The sequence below is a fragment of the Macaca thibetana genome, chromosome 5 (genome assembly GCF_024542745.1).
Source record: "Macaca thibetana thibetana isolate TM-01 chromosome 5, ASM2454274v1, whole genome shotgun sequence".
Taxonomy (NCBI): Eukaryota; Metazoa; Chordata; class Mammalia; order Primates; family Cercopithecidae; genus Macaca; species Macaca thibetana.
In genome coordinates, this window is record NC_065582.1 from 75855133 (window position 1) to 75876919 (window position 21787).

Consider the following 21787-nt stretch of genomic DNA (forward strand, 5'->3'; position numbering starts at 1 on the left):
TTAAGAAGCATGCCTGAAGTTTCACATTACTTAAAACATGGAGCTGGGATTCGAACCCATGTTTAATTCCAAAACTCATGTTCTTTCAACTACACTGTTCTGCCATGTGTTTTAACAGCAAATTCCGCAGATGATATACCATGTCTGGTTATTGCCAGCAAACAGAAAGAAAATACTGTATTCCCTCTGGGTCTACCATGATCTCTGCTTTCAGTTTCTCATGGATAAATTATCAAGAAAGCATTTCAACTATTTTGCTTGTTTCCATTTAGTCACTCCAGCGCATCCTATACATGAACTTGAACTAATCTTCCTAAAATCTATTTTCAACAACCTACTTATCTATATTGTCATCTTACTGACTGCGACTGGAGATCAGTTTTCTTTTTTTTTTTTTTTTTTTTTTTTTTTGACTCGGAGTCTCACTCTGTCACCCAGGCTGGAGTGCAGTGGCATGATCTCGGCTCACTGGAACCTCCGCCTCCCGGGTTCAAGCAATTCTCCTGCCTCAGCCTTTTGAGTAGCTGGGATTACAGGCCTGTGCCACCATGCCTGCTAATTTTTGTATTTTTAGTAGAGACAGGGTTTCACCACGTTGGCCAGAATGGTTTCAAACTCCTGACCTCAAGTGATCTGCCCACCTCTGCCTCCCAAAGTGCCGGTATTACAGATGTGAGCCACTGCACCCAGCCCTGGAGATCAGTTTTCATAGACAATAACTGAAGATCAAGACCTTTTATATCCTTTCCCCATTTTACTCAGTAAGTTATAATGAAAACAAACCTTTAATACATATTGTGATGTTGCTGCAGACCAACTTGTCTCACCACTATTTCTACACTCACCATGCTCAATTCTACCTCCTCACACTGTTGTTACTAATCTTCCCATCTACAAAGTCTTCCATTTCATTTTCCTGTCTGCAGACCTTATGTACGAGTCAATGCCTGGCTCCTGTCCTCTATGAGTTTTTCGTTAACAAAATCTAGGCTATTCCAAATCTTCCTCTCCAGTACATAGTCTGTTCCATATAATTTAGTACCAAATCATATAGTGTCTTCTGTTGTTTGCCTTTGTTTTTTATGTGTTCATCTTGACTTTGCATGTAGCCTATACACTTCTTGAAAGCAGCTTCTTCTCTTACACTTGATTGGAATCCTCCATAGGAATCAGCATCGTGCTGAGAACATAGTAAGTGTCCAATAAATAGCTGTTGATTGACTAAAAGTTTACTTTTAGCTTTATTTTCCTTTGTTCCTGACAATTATAGATGACTTAGATTTGTGCCTTTCTCCTTTATTCAACATTTAAATTTAATAGCTGAATTACCATTACCCCATTCTACAGAAAAGTTGAGATGGCTAGTCTACAACTTTATTGTAAGAGTAAATAATGTTTTTTTTACTCTCACATAACTCCAAAATATTTTTCTCTCTCTATTTCACTTTGCAAAAATGAGTAACTACCTTGCTAAACTGTTAAGCTATGATGGAATAATTCTGTTATGTCTTTGGATTTTTAAATAAAAAAATAAGAAAGCAAATGAATATTTTAAAAATCATAGAAAAAGTAAACAAATTTAAAAAGAAAACAAATATTTTTTTTAAAAAAAAGAAAACATACGACTTTTTAAAAATGGAATATCCAAGCTATAGACATGGGTAGTTGTAGGTGCCTACCCAGGATCCTCCTTCTTTCTTGGAAGTATCCTGTTTTTTCATTAGAGTACCTATGTTTCCCCACATAATTCCAGTAAAGTTCACGTAATTACAATAAAGCCGAACTTCTCTCCTTATCTTCTAGGCCCAGACAGGTTATCAAATGACTTAAGCCAATCAGCAGATTACGTTCTCTTGGTAATGCTGGTATAAGTTTGGTCAAGATAATTAAGTTGGTTCAATCAACCAAACTCAAATTCTCTTTTGGAAAACTAGGACAGACATGTTCCCTTCTTTTGACTCTGAACAAGAAAATGTGTGGTTCTGATCCTAGGACCACAAGGAAAGCCAGATGAGGATAAACTGGCACTGCAGAAATTATAGCAAAGAGGAAAAAAGATTCTGAGTCCTTGGTTATGAATAAGCCACCGGATGGACAGGAGGCAATCTTAGAGTTCATTATACCCATTTAAATTTTTTATTTATGAAAGCCAGGAAAACCCCCTTTTTGTTGTTTATCTAATGAGGAACTGTGTTTCTTATTTGCGATTTAAGGTATCCTGGTTGGTATATCCTAGTTTGGTATATACCAAAATATAGTTTGTACCACTGCCATTAGTTCATAAGGAAGCATTTTCCAGTAAATCTGAAGAGTATCATAAAACACATCACAGAAATAACAGTAAGAAAAACATAATTTAATATTATTATGGTTAAAATACATTATTTAGTGACCCTGAGACACATATGCAGAGAAAATCTAAAATAGATTTTCAAGCACGAGGTTAACCTACACAAAAGCAAGTGGATCATTTTCAGTAAGAAAGTAAATTTGCTCTTGCAAGTGATGAGATTTTAAAATACTTTTTTCTGTGTGAGGGGAAAACACAAAGTAAGATACACAGCAGTAGACTTTTCTTCATTGTTATTTTTGTATATATAATGCTTTTATTTAAGTTGTCAGTAGAAATGTTAAGTTTATGTTAGATTAAGTGCTGCTCACTATATCACATAAAATTTTATAATAATATATGTCTTTATTTTTATATGCATAATTAATTTAAATAATAAAAATTAAATTTTACAGTTGTACCCCATTTGTTATAAAAGTAATGAAAATGTCTAAATGTCAGAGAAGAAACTTTAGTGTAAAGTTAATAAATATTTGAATATTGAAATTGGGTAGAAATTAATTCCCTGGTACATTTCCTTAAAGAAACATTTCTAGACTTTCAAATTATCTAACAACATAGATTACTAGATTCAGATCTTCAGTATGTAGTATAATTTGCTCAGCATGTAGCCAGTGCATTAAAATAGGTATACTGAGCAATTTAATACATGACCTAGTAACTTAGAAGCAAGAGAAAATGTGTTACCTCCAAAAGCAAAAATGCTGACTACTTTGTATAGGCCTATGGCATCAAGAAAATTAAGTCAATAACAATCGCTATAGGGTGCTTTTATTTTCCCTCAACAGAAGAAAATCCATAAACCTGAAATAATTATTTTGCGTTAAGCTACAGTATTAACTTAATTGGTTATTGTTCTACCATTTTGAGGTTGATTCAATATAATAAGGATAAAAAAATGGCTTTCTAGATTAAACCACTCAGAATAAGCTATAACTCTTTTACTTATCTCAGGCATTATACCCCCCAAAATTATTTAAATGAATGACTACCAAATAGTTTTCTTATTTCTACTTAACTGTCTTTGAGAAAATAAAATGCTGCTCCAAGTTTTTAAAAACACATCTAACATCAAAACACTGTGTGATCTGGTTAGACCAGCTCATCTAAAGCCACACTTCCTATACTCCTGTCAATTGCAGCTAGTAGCCTTGGCTTTGTTAATAAATACAGAAGGTAGCAGTATAGCACTTTATATCACCTGAGATACACACCCAGAAAATCTAAATCTCCAATCAAATGAAGTTATTGCTTTCTTCATCAATGTCAGTCATTTTTTGGGGGGGGAGGTCATTTAATGATTACTGTTAAACTGACAGATAACTTTGCAGGGCAATTCAAAAATTAAAACATGCCATCTGACACAAATATAACAACACCTTCCAAGGGAATTCCAACTTTTTAAAAATTTTCCAAGTAAAAGGTTCATTTTTTTAATTCTAAAATAGTTGCTATGTTTTCTCAACAGTCGTCAGAATTATAATGCTATTCTCACTCTATGTCTGGGATTAACAGTTTTGGAAATAATCAAAGTCTTGTTTCATATCATATTACATGTATAATACCAATAAAGGTTAGAGCATTAGAACAAGACCTGGGGTTATAAATAGGTTTTATAATGTTTGAACAACAGAGCAATTTAAGCATAATGAAAGTCTTACTATAGAACTTGTCCATTACTAAGTGTGGGTTTTTGTCTGTGCTGACTTACCCTTATCCAAGATCTTTTAAAAGCTGCTAGGGAGTTAAAGCAGGCAGTGTGCCCAGACAGTGCGGAGATGGAGAAGAAAAATATACTACACAAAAGTGATATACTCAATGTTTAGCAGCTGCTTAACAAATTCTAATTCACAATTTGCCAAAGATAAAACCTCAAAGAATGAACATCTTCAACGCATTGACTCAAAACTTCATGTAGACAACACACCGAACCATTCAGTTCCATACTGACACTTAGTGTTCTTTAGAGCAGGTGTCCCCATGCCCCAGGCCATGAACCAGTACTGAAACTAGGCCACACAGCAGAAGGTCAGTTGGGGATGAGTGAGCATTACCGCCTGAGCTCCACCTCCTGTCAGATCAGAGATGGCATTGGATTCTCGCAGGTGCACGAACCCACTCATGAACTGCCTGTGAAAGAGATCTAGGTTGTGCGCCCCTTATGAGAATCTGATGCCTGATGATTTGAGGCAGAACAGTTTTATCCTGAAACCATCCACTGCTCATGGATAAAATGTCTTCAACAAAATCGGTCCTTGATGGGCCGCTGCTTTGGAGTATTTAGTTATAATTTATATCTTGAAATGTATTCACATTCAAAAATTTAAGGCTACTTGAAACACTTTATATATATGTATGGTTAAAATATATATCTACAGTCAAGATAAGGCTACAAGTGCAACCCTGAACAAACTTTAGTTGTAGTCCTCTAGTGGTGGTAACCAGAACTCAGAATGAACGAGGTACAGTAATTTAACACTTTGGCAGCCATAGAAAAAAGGGAAATGTGATAGAAATGGGAGTTCTCATATTTTGAGAAAGGAGAACTTGCTTTTTTTTTCTGGTCATCTAGAATGATGATTTCATACAAAGGACAGAGAACACACAGTTGGGTGTCTACTGTACCTGTGGCTGCTCCTTGGAAGAATTCTCATATGTGTCAAGGGAAGAATCACTATTAAATGAAGGTAAGTTTTCATCAGAGGAATAATCTCTGATTAGCATATGATGTGGCAAGGTTGATTCATGCAAATCATGAAAATTGTAGAGTGTGATGCACCCTTACTGACACAGAGGCTGCCTCATTCCAACAAAGTCGTTCTATAGCTAGCCTTTCCTCTAAAAAAAAAAAAAAAAAAAAGTGTTTGAACGGCCTTAAAAATCTGGATGGATGGAATTCTTGATCCCAAAGTACAAAAGCTACAAATTGGGCCCCGATAACTTTAAGGGAAGGTGTTATTCCTCAAAGCTCTTACTTAAAAGGACCTAAGCATGCTCTGCCCACTCCTCATACTTCTGTTCAGAACCAGATTTTAAATAAAAATATCTTCTGATTGTTGTTCTTCCTGCTTCAAATTGGCTTCAAAATGTACCCCCAAAAACTGATGAGGATGATCTGTTGGATGTGTTTTCTGGAGCGAGACTGCACAGAACAATAATTATTGTGGCCTCTGAAATGATATTTATTATTGTGCTTTCAAATGATGATGCCCTAACAGGCCTAATTGCACTCATAAGGCCTTTCATTGGCAATCAACAGGATTCTTACATCTTTATCTTTCTTTTAGCTATGGCAAGTGAGTATTCACCAATTCTTCTAAGTACAGAATCAGGGTGTTTACATGTAAGCACCTTTAAAAGTCTAAAATTAGAATCAGATATGTCAATATATAGTGCTTCCCCTTCCTGGCGTTATAAGCTGTGCTACGCATAGGCTGTGAGAAAGTGCTTCTTGTCTGAGGCTGCTGAGAGTATTCTGTGGCTTGGCCTCAAACAGTTCTTGACTATAAAATCAGGAGGTAACAATAAACTGCCAAATAATGTATGAAGTTTTATACTGTTGTAGTCATTTTCTCAGTCAATTGAAAGATGATAATAAATATTAGTGATGAAATAGTTATGCCAGAAATGCTTGCTCCTAGTGTAAGGTGGAAGATTAAGAATCTGCAACTTGAAATACCACAAGAAAATGATGACAGAGTAGCTCGATTTAACAGCTGGGAAAAAAAGGCTTTTCCTAAGTAGATAATCCTTTATTTCCAGCCTTTGAAATGTGCTAAATACTGAAATTAAAAATATTAGTTATGATAAAATAATAGAAGATAGAAAAATTGTAGATGAAGATAACACAAGAAAAAAAGTGGGTTTTTTTGTTTTTGTTTTGTTTTTTTTAGTTTGACTGTTTAACTACCGAAAGTTAAGAAAGCAAAGCAAAGACTATATTGTTGCATCCTCAGAGCTAGAACAGTGCTTGGCATATGGTATATACTTAATGAATATATTCATTTTTTTCTGGCTGTTTGTAGCAAATCCTTTTTGTAATTATTCACATTCATGCCATGTGTTCCAAAACTATGTTATACCAAGGTAAAGGTAATATGCTGCTAATCACACAAGATGAAACTTTGGTACAATCTTTTCTCCACTCCCCACTCCAGAAAATAATAATCTCTCAGTCTCTCAATGGAGAATTAGCCATTTTGGGCAATATTGTCCTCAACTCCAATCAATTTATTTCATCAATAAGTTAAGTAGATAATGCAAATATATCTAACAATTAGAAGAGTGGCTAACATTTATATTGCACTTATTACATGGACTATAAGTGTACTAACCCATTTAATCTCTGTATAAACCCTATGTAGTAAACACTATTATCCCTTCTTTACAGATGGGGAATGGAGTCACTGAGAGGTTAAGTAATAAGCCCAAGGTCACAAATAGTGGATTAATGAAACATATTTCATTGCCTTTCCTCTCCTATTCAGAAGTAGAGTGGGATGTGCCCTGCTCCTGCATTTACCTCACTTAGTAATGTCTTTATTTTGCTTTCCCATGTTGTTTTTTATTTTAATGTGAAGGTTTTATTATATTATGTATGTTTCCTGCTATTCATGTCTGTCAGTTAATATGTTATTTAAACATAACATGCTTAAGGGGTATGATTTAAAAGACTGTACCCATTTATGTTCAGACAACATACAGAACAGTGTCCTGTACAATAAAATAGTTAATGAATATCTTTTGATGGCATTGTTGGTTCACATATGTTTCAATTCCTGCAAATCCACAATTCTAAAGGGCCACTTTTTGTAAGTGAAATAATATGTACTTTCACAGCAATATGATTTCATGGCATTCTAAAATTATTATACAAAAATTTCCCAGTGATTTGAAAAGAATAAAAAATATAGTTGAAGTTAGTCATGCAAGCACACTCTGATGCTTTAACCTGTGCCTCACGAGTCTAATTTCAGATAGGATATTTAAAGTCCTAACTTACCATGCTCATATATAAAAACTTACTGCTTAATACTCTTAGTAATAAATTTTTTACAGAATGATTCATGTCGACCTTTAGGCTGAAGAAAATCTTAGTCAAATACCATGACAAAACAACTCCGTGATGCATGGTATTGAATTTTATATGCAGCAGGCTCTTAATAAATTAGTGAATGTAATAAATATTTTATTAATTGATTTGTAGATTTTTCCAGATTGTCTATTTAAATAATCATAAATTCTGTATACAACAGCATTTTGTCTTTTCTTTTTCCATTTATATTCATAGTTCTCTTTCTTTTCTCATTGCATTGGCTAGGGATTGATTGCAGTGTCAAATAGTATCACAAACAGGAATCCTTTTCTTGTTACTGCCTTTAATGAGAATACTGATGTTTGCAGTGGTTTTTGGAATGTTTCCTCTGCAAGGAACCTGATATTCCTAGTTGGATAATTTTCAATAATTATTAAAATTTAATCTATTGATCTATTTAATCTGGAATTAACTTAAAAATTTTAAAACTAGCCAACTAGGAATATCAGGCTGATTCCAGAGGGCATATTTGAAGATTAAAATTTAAATTAAATCAATGTAAATTATATACATATATAAATGAATCACTTAAATATTAAAATATCAAATTAAAGATTTATGTTATAGTGGAACACTACACTAACCCATGACCAATTAGCCCTTCTCAAGACTTATATTTGAGACAGCTGCCCACACAGTATTTGCCCAAATAGCAGGTGTTGCATGGAACTTTACATTTATAAAAACCTAGCCCATATAATCAAGAACATTAGATATCTTTTAAATAGCAATTTAAAGTTGGTTCTTCACATTTTTATACTAGGGACTTTAGCCTCACTGATACTTCATTCTAACTAAGGTATATTGTATTATAGATGCTTCAAAAATCATTTTACTATTGTGACACAAGCAAATGTAAACACAATACATTTTAGGTTTGTGATATTCCATTTAGAATTTTCCAGACTTAGAATTACCTTCTGAAAGTGATTTTCAAAAATAATATTTGGTTAAAACACATTTTATTAGTTGGACTTCTATTTTCACCATCCAGGCTATCTAAAATGAGAATCCTCATTCTTTTTCCCATTAGCCTGAAGCTTCAAGTGTCAGTAGGAGATCAATGTCTATACTATAGTGTTTTAACAATTAAATTACTTAAAGGTCTTTAGGCATCGTGTTTAGGGGAATGCAATTTCATATACTCAAATTGACAGCATTCTAAGGAGGTTGCAAAACAAGCCAGTCACACAAACCGACTTATGTTCTTCACTGTGCCAGAAAAAGGCAGCAGTGGGCATACAGAGTGGCTGGTTTTGCATGGCTGCACTAGTGCTGAATTTGGTCACAATGACAGCTAACAGTCATTGAGCTCTTAAAATTGCCAGGCATTAAAGGATGAGTTCGTGTCCTTTGTAGGGACATGGATGCAGCTGGAAACCATCACTCTCAGCAAACTTTCGCAAGAACAGAAAACCAAACACCGCATGTTCTCACTCATAGGTGGCAATTGAACAATGAGATCACTTGGACTCGGGAAGGGGAACATCACACACCGGGGCCTATTATGGGGAGGGGGGTGGGGGGAAGGATGGCATTGGGAGTTATACCTGATGTAAATGATGAGTTGATGGGTGCTGACGAGTTGATGGGTGCAGCACACCAACATGGCACATGTATACATATGTAACAAAGCTGCACGTTGTACACATCTACCCTAGAACTTAAAGTATAATTTAAAAAAAAAAAATTGCCAGGCATTGTTCTAAATGCCGAACATGAATTAATCTCACAACTGTTTGCTGAAGGTACTGTTATTATGATCCCCCTATCAGAGATGAGAACTCTAAGACACATTTACATGAGTTGAAAGCAGAAGAGCTGAAATTTGACCTCTGGGATTTGACCACCTAGCATCAGAATTTGCGTTCTTATCCATTTTACTATGCTGCCTAGCAATGTCAAAAGAGATCGCTGGCCATTTCAAAGTCTTAAGAACTTCTTCTTCATAGCTTTAAGAGTAGAAATAAAGAGTAGAAATAAGCAGAGGATTCCAATTATTACACATAAATAGGTATTAATAGCTATAGTGAACTGTATTGTACATGCATACAAATTTATATTTACCATGTTTAGTCAATTATTGGGCTTTGCATATCTTCTCAATTAAGAAAGGAAATAAATACTAAAGAATAATATCTGAAAAAAAGTTATTAGTAATTGCACCAAGTACGAAAACTTTGAAAAAAATAAGATATAATACAGATTCCAATTTTCATCTTTCAAGAAGGATTATGTAATTAATCAAATTTTGGGGGTTTAAATCAAATCACTTTTGGTACATAGGTAGTTACCTAAACCCTCAGTTTCCTCTGCATAAAATGAAGAAAGCAATGCTGACATTTATGCAAATTATGTATTAAGCTATAATAAAATATTGTCAATAAATTCACTCATGCTTTTCAGGATTTTAGACATATATAACTGGATAACTCCATTAAGGAACAATAAAGATGTAATTGTTTATAAAGCATGATAATATAGTATAAAGAGAATTTAACTGGGTAGAAATGAACAAAAAAATACTTCTGAGAAAGGCCATCGTACTTGAAAGTTGGGAATGGAGAATTAGGTTTGTTCTCTGTATACTTTTGCATTGTTTTGATTGCTTAAAATAGAATATATTCATGTTACTTGTGAAGTTAAGACAGACAGATGATAGATAGATAGATAGATAGATAGATGATAGATAGATAGATAGATAGATAGATAGATAGATAGATAGATAGATAGACAGACAGACATATATTTAAAACATATGGAGTATTTAGCCAGATATCAGAAGACATGAATTTGGATGAGACACGTGACCCTGTGAATTTCAAATTCCTGTAATAAGTGTTATGGACACAATGTCTGCAATAGCCCCTTCCAGTTATACACTGAAGTGATTTAGTTAAGAGTATAATATGTGAAGAATGCAAGAGGCCCACACTCTCCAAGTAAAGCAAAATATGTGCATTTATTTATGGAAAAGTTATCTTCAAAATAGTTAAAACACTGTCTACATTTTATTGCTTCTACACAACACACAATGCTAACCTAGAAGGTTGAGATCTTTCTTTAAAAACTTCGGAAAATAGGAAGAACACCAAAACATCCATCTTAGATGATGTTGTCTGTGGAGCCTTACTCCAAAATGCAATCAATGGCACATTACGAGAAAGAAGGAAAAGAGCTGTCACCTCTCAAGCCTTTGCACCTGGTCCAATTGTCAAATGTTAGTGAGTTATGAACAAGAATGATGCACAAATTATCATTAGCTCGATACATTGTGCTCACATTGATGCAAGAATCCCTTCCTAGTCTGGCAGATTATAATTGGCTGTGAATAGAAGTTTCAAATCTCTGATCTGACTATCTTGATATAGTTCAATGTATAGAATTTGGTTTATTCTTCATCTCTCTTCTCCATCAGTTAAGTTACCAGGCTTCTATCAACAGTCCTTATAGATTTTGTTGAGCAATACTTATTTCTACTGCTCTCCTCTGCTTCTTTCTGATATTCGTTATTTGAATGCAATATTCTTTATTTAAATGTAAATTTAGATTTGAATTATTTGAATGAAATTTAGATTTCCTTGTCCTCTTATTCCTTAGAATCAACACATCTAATAAATAGGGAGGGAAAGTAATTCAGGACCTAAAGAATCAACAAAAACTGATCCCGTGCTTCCCACAAAGGTAGTATAATAGCCTTCCCATGCTCATGAAGCTAACAATGAAAATAATAAATGTAACAACAGCAACTAACGTAGAGTGCCCCTATGTGCTAAGGACTGTGTTAAGCGCTTTACATAATAATTTCTTTCAACCCTCACAAAAACTCAGTTTTATGTACTGTAATTATTCCTTACCTGTTTTACAGATAAGCAGATTGAAGCACAGAAATGGGAAGTAACTTGTCCAAGGTCACAAGGCTAGTGAGTGATGGAAGCAGGATTTAAATCTAGTTTATCTGACTCTGGATTCTTGCTGCTAACCATTGCTAAACTGAAGACAGTCCAGGTTTAAATCAAATGCTGATATCACTGGACTTGATTAGCTCTCATTTTAATTCTTCCAAGCCTGCTATTTTTTACTCATTTTATGCTAAGGACCCTAAGTCCTCTGGTCAATTATTACAACTTTTTCAGTTTTTTGAACATATGCCTCAAATTTTCTTCATCTTATTTTCTTCAATGTGAAAATTGTCCCTAAAACATAAACCCTCTTCTATCTCTTGCTGGTAAAGGAAACCAAAATATTTTATCCCCAAAATATGAGACAGAGCAGGGACCCCTTCTTAGGGACCTGCAGGCCCCCTAAGCATAGAAATAAAGGACAATCTTGAGTTCCTTCAAGGGAAATTCCAGGCACTAGCTAGCCCTGAGAAGTAAATAAGAAACCTGATGAGCAAGAACGTAATAGCAGCCAAGGAAGCTAGAATCATGAGATGTTTGGTGCTCCTATAGGCACAAAAGCTAACATCTTAACATATGTCTCTGAGTTCCTTTCTCAGAAACCCAGACCCACACCAAATAGACCTGCTGGCACAGAAGCCCCCAGTAAAGGAGAATGGGGGACTGAACTCTGGCCAACATCCTTTGTTTTACATTTCCTCCTGAGGGGCCTGAAAAAAGTCACACCCATGAACCCAGGTTAACATTCTTTTCTACTGACCCGACATTTTTAAACAAAGCTTCTCTTCCTTACCCAACTGCAAATTAGAAAATCTATTACCTATAAGTCCCCCGCTTCAAGATACCCTGACCTTTTAGGCCAAAACCAATGTGGAACCCCCATGTTTTGATTTACAGTTTTGCCTGTAACTTCTGCTTTCTGAAATTTACCACTGCCTTTAAAAATCCTTACCTGCAAGCCATCAGGGAGGTCAGGATTTAAGCATGAGCTGCCTGATCCTCCTTGCTAGGCACCCTGCCAATAAACACTTTCCTTTCTCCCACTGCAAACCTCGGTGTGGATGTCTGGCATTACTGTACAGGGTGAGTGGGCCCCAGTTTGGTTCGATAACAAATATTCTTCTTTGACATATTTTGAGATGGCCATTCAGAGGGCCTGCAAAAAGAAGTAGCCCTGCAAAGGGGCTAGATTTGCAACTGTAGAGAATCTGCATTGATGCAGCCAGGCTTTCTCTGCAGGCCCTCCCTTGTCCGGATCTAGAAAAAGTGAACTGAGTGTCTGCCACCTTCAAAGGTCTGAGAGAAACATTCACCATCTATTTTCTCCAAGGGCTACTACTACTGGTGAAGTTTCATCTGTATAACAAGACCTCCTTTGCTAGCCAGACCTCGTCTTCTCTCCCTCCCATAACTTGTTTTGCCATGCTCCAGGCCGCTATTCTTTCTGTATTCTCAAAATGGTACAAAAGTATCAATCATCTGGCCATTTATTTGAGTTGTTATAGTTTTGTATGGCTCCCGTGTACATTAATACACTTGTATTCCTTTTCTCCTATTAACCTGCCTTTCTGTTAGTTGATTTTTAGCCAGTCTTCAGAGGATGAAGGGGAAGTATACCCTTTGCCCCTTCACTGGCTTCACTGCTCTGGCAGTTTCATTCGAGTCCACTGCTTTAATAACCACTTACATCAAATGATGTAATAACCACTTAGATTTCCTTTAGGAATGTATAACAAGCAGTTCAAATGGCATTCATGATCTCTTACTCTCCTCACCAAACCAAAAACAAAACCAGAAACAAAGTGGCTCATGCCTATAATCCCAGCACTTTGGGAGGTGGAGATGGAAGGATTGCTTGAACCCAGGAGTTCAAGACCAGTCTGGGCAAGATAGCAAGACCCTGTCTCCATAAAACATTTAAAAATTAGTTCAGCATGTTGGCGCATGTTTGCAGTCCTAGCTACTCAGAAAGCTGAGGTGGGAGGGCTGGGAGTTTGAAGCTGCAGTGAGCTATTATCATGCCACTGCACTCCAACTGGGTGACAAAGTGAGATTCCATCTCAAAAAAATAAAATAAACAGAGAAATCTTTGTCTTTATCCACTGTTTTATATTATAGTGTTGCATTACCATCTATACTGTTAGGCAAGGGAGAGATCCCTTGACATTATCCTCTTCCTTACCTCCAAAGGCCATCATCATCAAGTGCTCTGAAACTGATCCTTAATCAGTCTTGCAACAGTCCCCTTTTCTCCATCATCCATTCCAAGCTAACATCGCCTCTTATACGGAGTAGATCATGACAACGGTCTCCAAATGATTTGCTTTGCATTGCCCCTGACTCCCTTCAATTTATTCTTCAAGCTGCACCAGGGTGATGTTTTCAGAATCCAAAACAGAATCCTGAGCTTGTTCCACCCTCAAGCCAGCCTCACATTGGGATTAGGATACATGTCTTAGAAGGAAAACCTTAATATGGCTCATAAAGTCTTGCAGGATCTGACTTTCTTCCTCAGGCTTCATTTCATACACTGCATTTCCCCTGGATGTTTCAGCTTCCAGATAGCCCATTTCTTTTAGGTTCTTGCATGTATGATTGCATTTGACCATAGCACATTTCATCCCCTGACCCCTGATGTGTGCATTAACACTTTCTTTTATAAAAGTAGTTCAGTTACCACTTCCTAGGTCTTCTTCCCCATGCCCCCTGCCCACCTCATCATTGTAGGCTTAGCAAATGTTCGAGGGCACACACTGGATGCTCAAATACCTGCTGAGTGTGTGAGTGTGTGAATTACTTCCAATCAGTTTCTACTGGAAAGTTTTAATTAGTGTCAAGTTTTTACTTTTTTTTTTTTTTTTTTTTTTTTTGGCTTTGTGATCCTTGCCTCAAAGGATTATCATTTTGGTTCCTGATGGTTTCACCTAACATCTTAGTTGTTGTGGAACTTACACATTAATGCTGTAAGGTTCGAGGTAACAGGCAGAATGCTACAGTACTATTTTAACCATTTACTACTTGAGTAGCTTATCCTTCATTTTAACTCAGAAGGGGAGAAAAAGAAGTAACTCTTATCTAAAATTTGAAGTCTATTTCTATTAACAGAACTTGGAGACTATTTACTTTTCTCCCTACAAGTCTTAACTGACTACAAATTTAGTTCTTTTAAAATGCAATAACATTGAACTTGGATAGGCCTGTGTAGTGATAAGTAAATGAAACATCTACCAAAGATTTTAGATGTGATGATGTCTTCTATTATTCATTCAAATTTCAGAACAAAATGACAATCAGGATTCAGCCTTTCCATACAATCTGACCCAAGAAAATAAGCATAAAGGCAAAATATAATTGTATTAATTTTATTTCAAAAGTTAAAAAATCACTTTATTATAAATGAAAATATTGTCTTTTAGGATGTGTGAGAATGTGTGTGTGTGTGTGTGTGTGTGTGCATGCGCTTTGTAGAGTAGTAATTTTAATGTTGGAGTTCTACTGGAATAGGGAATAGTAATGTCTTTCTTGGCAATTTTTTTTTGAGATGGAGTCTCATTCTGTATCCCAGGCTGGGGTGCAGTGGAGCGATCTCGGCTCATTGCAACCTCCGCCTCCCAGCTTCAAGTGATTCCCCTGCCTCAGCCTCCTGAGTAACTGGGGTTACAGGCACCCACCACCAAGCCCAGCTAATTTTTGTATTTTTCGTAGAGATTCAGTTTCACCATGTTGGTCAAGCTGGTTTCGAACTCCCGACCTCAAGTGATCCGCCCACCTCGATCTCCCAAAGCGCTGGGATTACAAGCGTAAGCCACCGCACCCAGCCTGGGCAAAATTTTAAAGACATCAATTCTCATCTTTTTCCCAAGCATATTGAGGAATAGAGAACTGGAAAAAACATATTTCCTTTAACTTGGAGTGCTGAGGAGCACAGATGCCTCTGCAAATTTGTAATTACCCAGTGGCCTGATTTTCAGAGTCAAAAACACAAGTGTCCTGACTTCTTTTTTATCCCTTGTCAAATGCAAGTACCTGCTTTCATCTGAACTTCAAAGGATTTGTATTACAGATAGTAATACTCCCAATGGAAAAAGACAAGATGCTTATTAAGAAAGATACGCCATGGAATACTACGCAGCCATAAAAAGGAATAAGATCATGTTCCATGCAGGAACGTGGACGGAGCTGGAAGCTATTATCCTCAGCAAATTAACACATGAATAGAAAACTAAACACCACATATTCCCACTTATAAGTGAGAGCTGAACAATGAGAACGCGTGGACACAGGGAGGGGAACAACACACACTGGGGCCTGTCAGGGAGCAGGGGGAGAGAGAGCATCAGGAAAACTAGCTGATGCATTTTGGGTTTAATACCTAGGTGATGGGTTAATAGGTGCAGCGAACCACCATGGCACACGTTCACCTATGTAACAAACCTGCACGTTCTGCACATGTATGCTGGAACTTTAAATTAAATTAAATTTTTAAAAAAGAGAAAGAAAGAACCATATGCATATATTTTGGGGGGAAAACCCTGAAACTAAAACCTGTTTTAAAAAAATCTGTGACTATGGATCCTATTTTATACACTGTGTGTGTATGTGTGTGTGTGCATATGTGTGCATCTGTGTATGTGTGTGTCTCTGTGCATATGTCACAGAACAGAATGTTCCATTACAAGCTTTTGCTTTCAGAGCCAAGGATGGCTCTACGACCATATGGAAGCAATTCAAGGTAATGGGCATGCTGGCCAACTGTGTGGGCTTCCTTCCTCTTCACAGTTCAATTCCATTATCTGTGACAATGGGTTAGGGCCAATGAAGAAAAAACTCTTGGTAGCCACACCTGAAAAGACATTTATCATTGCATATAGTGGGTGTAGGCACCCCCATAAATCTGGGGGTATAACCAATGGTGATATAATCTTACAACTGGCATTAATAGTCGTGGTCTGTAGAAATACAAAAGCTAATAAAATAATCATATAATCATGCTCGAGTTATAAATAGGAAAGCCTTCTTTTGAAACAATATTTTCAGGATTGAAAAAACAAAGAGTATTAATCACAAAACAGGCAAAAATAACCAATAAAAATAGAAATAAATTTTCATAAGATATGATATCAAAAATGTCAAGTGAGAACATCTTATTTGAACTCACTTGACATTAAAATAAGATGAAAATGAAAAATATCTGTTTCTAGAGTCCTTATGAGAAGACGGAAACAAGAAATTCCAAGAACAAGTAGAAGAATGTAGAGACAGATAAGAAAAATGAATTGAAAAGGAAATCACCAAACAGTTTCAGAAATTATATTTAAGTCTTACACATGTTAAAAATTTTGTTTGATTGAAGAACAGTCTAAGAGGTGGATGGTTGAATGAAGCCCAGATTATGGATACACCCTCCCAGTACACCTGACTCTCTTTACTCACTAGTTGCCCAGCTTTGCGGAAGGCTCTTAGTTATAACAGCATCTAAGTGCCTAGAGAAGCAGGGTTTTGGACTTCCCTAGTTAAAGTAATTTAGTGGGAAAGACTGAGGTATACCTAGGATTATTTGAAGGAAGGTGTCCGTACCAATGACCATAGGTTTGTGGCTCCATCACTAACTGTTATGAGACGTTGTTTTTCCTACCTGTGCCTCAAATTTTTCTATGTCCAAAATGAGACTATTCATTGCTGATTCACATAATTGTAAATGAGATTAAATAAATAAAAATACAATTTAACATTAAGGGTCTGAATGCAAGACATTATTACTGGGCTGTAGTTTGGTTACAATGAAATTTCTCCAATGCAGACTGACTGCCCAGACACAAACTTCTTGAGGAGCCTCGTGAGAACTTCTAGTCCTTCCCTTCTTCTAAAAAAAAGCCACATTTTCCTAAACGAATAGGAAATTTACCATACCCATTCTCCAAAATTTTGCTTAGCTTCTCATGTTTGATGATGGTGTCTAGTCCAGGATCCAGTTTGCCTTTTCTTCTCTTTATCATGTAACAATACACATTATATAAACCAATTTCCTTTGTAATAATAAAAAACAGATATTTTAAGACAATTTTGCCTTATTAGCGTGCTCCTTCTGATTAATGATTTTACATTTAGAGAACATATTCATAATTAGTAACTAAAGAAAAAATTCTCTTACATGAGAACTAAAAATTACATTTTTTTGTAGAGAAAATAATAATGGGGAAATCCTAAAGGCAGATTTCCTTGGTGGTAACAGCAGAATATTTTTCATTTTTTGAACATTTTGCAAGGTATTTATAGTTCATAAAAAATATTAAGTGAGAAATTCCATCTTAAACCTTTTACATAGATTCTACTTTAAGAAAATCAGCTTATTTGGACCTGAGTAGGCTCTGGGCTAGAAGAAAAATGAATTTTAAAAATTATTCTTTGAGATCTGTAGAGAAGGTAGAACTGTTATGGGAACTATGAGAACCAGTGTTGCCTGGGGATGAAGATTATGGGCAAGTAAATGAGCCACCTGAGTCTCCATTTGTCATCAATAATGATAAAGTAAAGGAAGATCAAAAGAGATAATGTACACAACACACTAGAGACAATGCCTGGCAGTCAATGTTATTACCTGTATTATTATTAATATTATTGTCTACTGTTAAGTGTGATTGGAATACACAACAAAGCTAAGATTTATACATAAAGAGTATACATGCATATTTTCATCCTCCAATCATATATGTGCAAGGTATTATGCAAAATCCTGAAACTATAAAGAAGTGTGAGAAAAAATTATCTGCTCCCAAGAAGTTTACCAGCTTGGAGAAATTATAGATGTTTTTTTTTTTTTTTTTTGCAATCAGAGATAGGTAAATATCAATAGGCAAAATGTCAACAAAGAGTGCTACAAGTATTTAAAGAAACTCATGATTCTAAGAATACTTTTAAAAAATTTTCTAAGTAGAGTTTCTTTGATAACAATATAGAATTTGAACAATTTTTTTAAAGTCATGTCTCTGAGTCTAACAGACTTGCAGGTTATAAAAGTGATCAAATAAATGTCCCATACAGCTTAAATGGAAATCACCCCCACATCACTTATGTGGGATTATTTAGAGGGTGAGATGCCTACTAAAGATTTTTTGCAAGTGACTGTGTTTTCAGAAAGCAAACAATCATCTTCAAAGCAAATAACATTCCTCAACTCTATAATCTGACTTCTAACTCCATAATTCTGGCACCATGAATGAGACCTCCATGTCACTGAATCCAGGACACCACAGAACCAAGCCAGAGAGCTACATGGTCAGGGGCAATACTTAAAATCACACCAAGAACTGGCTCAGCAGGGGCCACACTGATACCACTGCTGAACAAAGAAACCAAAATAATTTTTTCAACTATTTCAACTAATTATTTCAACTAATAATTTTTTCAACTATTAATGATGGGCACATAAATTCAATACAGGAAATAATGTCATAGGCCTTATCAAAGGCTTAGAAAAACATTTAGAAAAATGTTCATTGTTACTAAATCAATTGTACTATATCATTTAAAGTACTGAAGTTGATCCAGCTGGTGTTCTGGAACTCTTAATGAACTAAGGACACCCTCTACCAAAATTGGCACCGTGTCATGTGGAGGTAAGCCTCACATGAATCTCATAGTTTATATGCAAAATGCAGAAAAATCCCTAAGTGTGTATTTCCCTATAACCTATAATTCGAAAAATTTTACTGAATATATTCCTTGAAGGTTTTTTCAGAAAATTTTTTATCTTCCTAATTCAAAAATAACTTTAGCAGTCTGTTTCCAAATAACTCGGAAGTTTGCCAAAGGCATAGTACTATGCAGCTGCCAATGTTCCTATAATTTCAGACTATTCTGCATTTCAATGGTTTAAATTATGTTCTTAGAAAGATGTGGAAGAAGGTATCACTTGAATACAAAATTCAGACATTATGTTGTACATTCAGGATCCCTACGTCCTTTTTCTGGTTCTCAAAAGGAAAAGACTGTTTAACTGCCATGAGCATGTCTCCCATCCATCCACTTGACACCCGATATTGTCACATAAAGAACCCTGTATCTTACGTAAGACAGTACTGAGAGAAATAACATCTGTGGAGGAACTCAAATCAGCCCTCAATGGCCCTGAAACCATCAGTTTTGGGATTGGCTCACACACAGGGGCAAAATAATCAACCCTCTTATATAATTTCATGTATTTTAATTTTAATCATTATATTATAAAATATTCTAAGTAATAATATTTTTTTTCAACTATTAATGATGGGTACATAAATTCAATACAGGAAATAATGTCATAGGCCGCATCAAAAGACTTAGAAAAACAATTAGAAAAATATTCTAAAATTTAATTTTTAATTTTTCTTACTCTAAAACGTCGCACAATATGAACGTCAGTTTGAATCTATTTGTCAGAATCCTCTGTAATATAAATTTTAAATTGACCTAATAGTATAAATAACAAATGGGATTATTTTAACATCTTAATAATGATACCACCCTTCTTGTAAGATCTGTTATAATATGGCATGATTACGTCTTATAAAGAAAAGCCTCAATGACTCTGAAAGCAAGTTATGATTAAATGGTTTTAGCTTGTTCTCCTTGAAAAGCCTCCGAAGTATATATGTTTCCAACAACTACTGTGTAATAACTGGTATCATAGCTTTAACAAGCATTTACCTTGCAGCATTTACTACTAGTCAACTTTTATAACAACACTATGTTCGTCATTTTGAGAAAAGTAAAATACGCTCTTCACAGATTTTAACAGCACCGATGTGTAGGCGAATTTCCTGTCAAAGTTAGGAGAACCTCCAGTGAACAACTGAATTTAACCAGGCCTTCATTTTCATGCTTTATGAGTACATTATTGATTCAGTCATGTAGTTGAATCTATACCTTGTGAATCTTACTGCAATATCTTACACCCAGTTTTCCCTCATGTTTGCTAAAGCAGTTCACAAATGTGGTCCCTGGACTAGTAACATTAGAATCATCTGAGAACTTGTAAAAAATGAAAATTATCAGGTTCCACTCCAGAACCGAATCAGAAACTCTAGGAACCTAGAAACATGGGTTTCAACACACCATGCAGGTGGTTATGATGCAGAGTAAAGTTTGAGAACCTCTGTCTAAAGCAAAAAGATGTTCTCTTGATATAAAGAAAGGTTTGCCAGCATTGGGATAGCTCAAAAAACTAAAAACAGAACTACCATTAGACCCAGCAATCCCACTACTGCTTTGGGTAACTACCCAAAGCAATACCACTTTTGGTATTTACCCAAAGGGAAAGAAATCGTTACATCAAAAAGACACCTTCACTCTTTTTTTATTATTATTATTATACTTTAAGTTCTAGGGTGCATGTGCACAACGTGCAGGTTCGTTACATAGGTATACGTGTGCCATGGTGGTTTGCTGCACCCATCAACCTGTCATCTACATTAGGTATTTCTCCTAATGCTATCCCTCCCCCAGCCCCCACCCTCCGACAGGTCCTGGCATGTGAAGTTCCCCGCCTTGTGTACATGTGTTCTCATTGTTCAACTCCCACCTACGAGTGAGAACATGTGACACCTGCACTCTTATGTTTATTGCAGCATTATTCACAGTAGCAAAGTCGTGCAATCAACCTAAGCATTCATCAATGGTTGACTGGATAAAGAAAATGTGGTACATATACACCATGGAATACTAGCCAGCTATAAAAGAGAATGAAATTACATCCTTTGCAGCAACATGGATGGAGCTGGGGACCATTATCCTACGTGAAATAACTCAGAAACAGGAAGTCAAATACAGCATGTTCTCATTTAGAAGTGAGAGCTAATGAGTTCACATGGACATAAAGATGGAAATAATAGACACGAGGGACTCTAAAAGTGGGGAGGGGGATAGGGGACTGAAGGTTGAAAAATTACCTATTGGGTACAATGTTCACTATATGATTACATAATATATCCATGTAACAAACGTGCACATGTACCCCTTGAATCTAAACAAAATAAAGTTTAAAAAAGAAAAGTTTTGAATCACTTATGGTGGAGCAGTAGCTTCTGCAGGGACCTTTCTCTCCAAGCCTAAAATGCCATTATACTTTATAAAAATACAGATGTTCTTTACAGAAGGTACCAAATTATAAAAATTTCATCTAGTAAGGGTTTTAGACTAAGGCATATTCTCAATACATGTTAAAACATGGATATGCATCCAACTGAATGTTTGAGTTGTAAGGAAAAAAATGTGACTAATTAAAATAGCATGATATTACAAAGATAAAAATAATGTCTTATCTATCATAATTTCAACAGATTTTTCCCAAAATTAAAATCAAAGAAAATAGGGCTGATTTAACCATTGCCTTTTGTATTTTCTAGGTCCAGAACTTGTGCCATCTATAGAACTAGAGCCATGCCTAGGTAATGAATGAATGAA

The 21787-nt window shown here is 35.7% G+C and overlaps 1 protein-coding gene across 38 annotated transcripts in view; it reads right to left on the reverse strand.

The window, feature by feature from the left end:
* Positions 1-21787, reverse strand: part of ANK2 (ankyrin 2) — a 695484-nt gene that overhangs the window by 162444 nt on the left and 511253 nt on the right. The gene's annotated exons all lie outside the window — the stretch shown is intronic.